A 6,000-nucleotide genomic window follows, 5' to 3' on the forward strand; every position below is an offset into this window, starting at 1 on the left:
ACAACCGACATCCATCATTGCAGTATTCGTACTGCATTAAATTCTCTTCTATGCGTTGAACATCTCCCACTATCTGAGCATTCGATAAGGCTGATACAGTTCTCATGGCTAAACAAACCTTTTCTTACATAGATCAAGCATACGAAGTGTTGTTAGATAATGATGTTCGTCCTCGAAAGAACTTTCATGCATTTATTAGCCATACCTATCCACCCCCATTTTTTCAAGTCATGGAAGTTTTTGCAAATTATCGACCTTTAGACCAAGAACCTACTGTTCACAATTCTCTACACCAAGATTTTGCAACAATGGATATTGGAAGCTTTTCTTCTGCCATAAAACCTTCTGCATGGGATGAGACTGTTGCTTCTTCTTCTTCTAAAGCTTCTAGCTGGGGAGCTTGGCCTACTCCTACTCAAACTCAGATGAGGGAGCGCATTCATCATCGATTTCCTGAATTCGATGACCTTCTTGCAGTCCACCCTTCTATGCGCAGCTTTTTAGTGTACTCATACGTTCCCTTTAACCGTCTACGCAACCTTAAGGACAATTTGCTTTCAACATGGTACGCTTCTACTTTGCTGTCTCGAATTGTGCGAAGGACTCCACACCCTGATGAAGCCTTAAGAATTAGTCCTGCACTCCTAGGCAAAAAAGCAAAACTTTGCTCCTCTAATTGGCTTGAGTGTGTGAACAAACCTAAATTTCCATCTTCATTCAGAGAGGCTCCCACTGCTCTCCAATCCAAATTGGATTGAGGAATTGAGGCTCACCCTCTTTGAGAGTCAACACTTAACTCCTTATCAAGTTCCAGTTCCTTCAACTGCTTACCAGCAATATAGGGCTCAGACCCTGCTTGTTGCTTTCTCCCATTTGTCCTTCAAAGTCCTGCGAGATGATATTCCTCACAAGAACCTGTTATGGGCTTGTGACATTATTTCTCGCAGCTATCTTCTTAACCCTGTAGCCCATGCAGAGCTCTATGCTTTCCTAGACCAGCTTCCCCTTCTACTCAATTGGCACATCAATGCTTCTATGACCAATAAGGCTCTTAAGCAACTAGAATTTGAAGTAAAAGCCCAACAACTCTTCTTCCAATTAAGGGCTCATCAATTAGATAAACCAAATTTGGATAGGATAGAAGATAGATTAATAAAAGAGTATATGTTTATTAAGTTTTGCTGGACTAAGTTTCATGATCTTGTAACTTTGTCCATCCCTTGTTTTTACGAAATTAAGAATGTAGCCAAATGAGTGTTCTGAATGTAAATATTACTTATCAATAAAACTGGGCTTTTCAAATTTCATCCGTCATGATCTAATTTTATATTATAATTGTATGGTTGTTGTAACTTAACTCCTTATTATGTTCAAAGAAGCTTTGAATTAACCAATTTTGCTCTCAAGCCTAACTCAAAAACTTCCAAAGTGTAGAATTTTCTCTTAAGAAGAGAAACCTTTGCTTTATATTCCAATTATATGGTTAACTTAATCTGTTCTTGTTTAACAAATAGTTTCGAATTAACCAACTTTGCTTCGAAACACAATCTACGTGGTTCTAAGTATAAAATTTTCCTTACCCCGCTTACTCTCAAAGAGTGAGCTTCTTTTGAGTTTCTTCACTACTTGACCAAATACTGGTTTTGTAATATTTGTTTACTTCGAAGTTCAAAATATCAAGCATGAACCATGTTCTTACAAAATGCTCCTTCGAAGGACTTCATCCTTCATTGAAAACCTATAAGCATGCTTTTAAGTCTTTCGAACCAAATTAATCTTAATTACTCTTGAATTCGGGACGTGATTCTTGTTTCGAAGTCAATTGCTTGCTCCTTAAGTCTTAGCTAACCGTTTGACAATTAGGCTTTGAAGCTAACCTCTTATTTTAAAGACCTATAGAGACTTCGAAGCCAGCTACACTTTTACGAAACCAAGCTGGATATTCAACATATGTTTCCCTCCAGAGACTTTCCTCATTTTAATTTTTGGGACCCAAGGGTTTTAATTTCACATGGACCCAAACAATGAAATAATCATTTCGGATCCACCTGGCCCACTCAGCTTGTTCGGGTAACTTTTGGACAGAAAGGTTTTAAAACTCATTTCCTTCGTATTTTACCTATTTACTTGTCCAAAATTTCCATTCTCACCCTTTTCGATCTTGTCTGCAACTTTCTACTTTTCATCTACCTTCCTCTTTCATCTTTTTAGTAATGGCTTCTCTGAAAGTGCAAGCCGTTGAGCGTGAGTCCCTCTGTAGCTTTAAAGAGGCTCATCAACGAAAAATGTGAAAAATACAAAGCTAGTGAACGGTGTGTTGTTGATGGACGCATTCTTATTCCTCGCCGTTATGCTCAAGGAGAGTACGTACTTGGACCCATTTTCAGAGAGGCTCCTGCTCAGCTCCCTGCCTTATACCCTCCTTTAGAGGATCATTGCTTACTCTACGAGGGGAACCTTGACTGGGGAAGCTGGAGGTTGAACCGACCCCACCGCTGTTGGCCCACAATGAGACCCGAATGAGAAGAATGGTATGATCGAGTTGTCCCCGCTAGGATACTTGACCTTCAGGAACTCTGCCTCTTTGATGTCCTTCGACTGGCCAGGCTTTTTATTCCTGAAGACCCTTTCCTCATACCTGCTGCATTATATTTTTGGAATTCTTCTTTTAATTTTTTTCAATTTCTGTCACGACCAAAACCTGCCCCTATAGATCTAGTGTTGTAACCGGCTAATAATCCTTAGATTACCAAAGGCCTCTTAATAGAATAACCTATAATTAAGGGCTGTGGAAGCAAATATGTAAAATATACTTAGTCCATTGAGCTGTGAAGACATACATGGGATAAATAATTTTGAACTTTTATAAACTTACGAGTGATGTCAAAAGATACAGTATTTACACATCACTTCATGTACATATTAACAGAAGTTTTGTCCGAAAATCAAAAGAAACAAAGGTTAATACATTTACAAAAACAACCACTAAACATGATTCAATCCGGAACCTCCTCGGGAGGCGCAAAGGGTGGCTGACAAAACGGAATTTTAGGCCATCAACTCTGGGCCTGGTTTCACGCCTGATCACCTACATACATAATATAAATAGTGAGTTGGAGTCCAGTGAATAATAACAGAGTGAAGAGATGAATGAGTGTTGTCCATAGTAGTTACAGAAAACAGAATTTAGTAGCTATCAGAAATAAATTTATAATCATGTTCAGAAATCATAGTTCATAACAGATACAGATTCAGAATCATATTCATAATCAGAATTTGCAGTTACTCATACGTGGTACATTCATTAGCACTAGCAGAAACAGTTGACCCATAAAAGGACGGTCATAAAGGCATACAGTTGACTCACGTGCACGAAGACGGTATAGTTAGCTCATGAGACGTACAGTTGGCCCATAATTGGGACGTATATAGAAGGATCCATAATAGTTGGTTCATGAGACATACAGTTGACCCATAATTAGGACGTAACAGAATAGATAACAGATGTCATCTGAAGCTAATGATGCCACGAACACTTTTAAGAAATATTGGACATCTATTCATTCATACAGAAAATAATATTTCAGAAAACAGATCATCTTATATCATTCAGAAAAAACTTATAATTGAACATAACTTTACAAAGTTATTACTCATAATTAATAGATGACTCCAAGGCAACAGACAGAATGAGCAAATCAGACGTCTTGTGGTGCGTGACCTACACAGTTTAAGAACAAACATTTACTGAATTACACACTCGTAAGTATTAACTAAATCCACTCTTAGCTTGGTCTGTTTCTACTTCTTAACCACATTATTATGTCTTAAACATGGCCTAGGAATACCTGGGATGCAATGAGGATGCAAAAATGCATTTGAAAACACTTGATCAAAATGCTGAAAACAGGGGTCCCCGCTCGAGCGTAACTTCCTTCGCTCGAGCGGACATAAAAACATATGAGAGGTTGCTCAAGCGTAACTTCCTCTGCTCGAGCGGTCTGCAAACTTTGAAAAAGTACTGGTTGCTTGATTTCTCCGCTCGATGCTCGCTCAAGCTTGAGACTCATGGCCTCGCGTCTACAAAAACATGAAACTTCTAGGTGTTTGCATTTTACGCTCGAGCGGACCTCTGGTCGCTCGAGCGGAGATGCAGAAACAAAGGTGGCCGCTCGAGTGCAGGATCTGTCGCTCGAGCGGGGAGACCAAATTCTGAAATTTTCAGATTCACCTCCAAGCTTCCAAACTCAACTTCAAAGCTATAAAACTCATCCTTTTTGGCCAAAAAATTGAGGAAACTAAAGGAAACACTTGGAAATGGTTAAAACATGATGAATTCAAAATCATTTCACCAAATCAAGGCCTAAAAGCTTGCCAATTGACCAAAATGAAACTCAAATTTTGGAAAACATAACATGCATGCGATGATTGGCTTCAAGACATCTAAGATATATTTGGTATAACATGATATAAAACAAGATGAATTCTTATAACAAAGGTGGAATGAACACATGCAATGACCAATTCTTTGAAATTTCAACTCAAATTATGATGAAAATGAACATGCAAGAACATGCAAGCATGATATGATCAATATTTCGTCATTCTAGCTTAATACTCATGTCAATCCACTCAATCCTTTGGAATTCATGAATTAACCAACTCAAAAACGAGACTAAAGGCTTGAATTCTCACCTTAGCCTCTCAATTTCTTAAGATTTAGAGGTAATCTTTAAATCCCCAAGCAATGACCTTTTCTACCTCAAGTTGATCTCAAGTTCTTAGCCTCACTCTCTCTCTCTCTCTCTCTCTCTCTCTCACATTTTTTGTCACGACCCAAACCTGCCCCTAAAAGTTTGGTCCATAACTAGCCTGTACTTAGGCCTCAAAACAAAATTTCAAACAATACTTATCCAAATACGGGGCCTTAAGCAGAAGCAATATCAACATAGATAAAATGCCCATTGAGCTCGTGCATACATGAAAATTCAAAGTAATGTAATTCTTTAATTACATTTCCATATTTACAATAATCACAGAATTATACAGATCCCACACACAAACTTATATAAGACTCTATAAATTATATAACTCCCAGTAATCAAAATAAAGGCCTCAACACGAAGGCGTACCTCAAGTGGCTTGGCAAATAGGAGGATTTCAATACCATTCTAGTGTCGGTTCCCGATGACCCACCTACATAAATATACATAAAAATGGAGTAAGCAAGGCTCAGTGAATAATAGTAATGTAAGGAGGTTAGTTAAACGAGCAGTCTTAGAGAATGTAAGTATGCATGTCAAACCATACATAGCTCTTATTCTTAATCATATTTTAAAACGGCCTTAGGCCCACATATGATACGGAACGGCCTTAGACCCACATGCAATACAGAACGGCCTCGGGCCCACATATGATACGAAACGGTCTTAGGTCCACATGTAATACAGAATGGCCTCGGGCCCACATGCAATACAGAATGGCCTTGGGCCCACATATGATACGAAACGGCCTTAGGCCCACATGCAATACAGAACGGCCTCGGGTCCACATGCAATACAGAACGGCCTCGGGCCCACATATGATACGAAACGGCCTTAGGCCCAATATAACGACAGCTGTCTAGAGCAAAATAGGGAAGATAGAACATCGACATGTCTCCATCCCCCTTGGCGTAGAGCCATTCGTCATATACAGTTCATATCATTATAGGGTAGATGGAACATCGGTATGTCTCCATCTCCCTCTGCCTTAGGGCCATGAGACATAAACAATTCACATCGTAATGGCCTCAGGCCCACTTTTATTAACAGAGACATATCGACCTTAGGTCCATATCAAGGCCATCGTTCAATCATGTCCATTAATTCAATTAAAGCATAATATCCATAGTATATGCTATTCATAAGCCACAATATATAAATCATAACCACAAGAAGTAAATAAAACATATCGTTACACTACTATTACTCACAGAGATGAGCTTCCCGTAGCAATGAG

This window comes from Camellia sinensis, chromosome 3, assembly GCF_055761805.1.
Source record: "Camellia sinensis isolate YWXY chromosome 3, ASM5576180v1, whole genome shotgun sequence".
Classification (NCBI taxonomy): domain Eukaryota; kingdom Viridiplantae; phylum Streptophyta; class Magnoliopsida; order Ericales; family Theaceae; genus Camellia; species Camellia sinensis.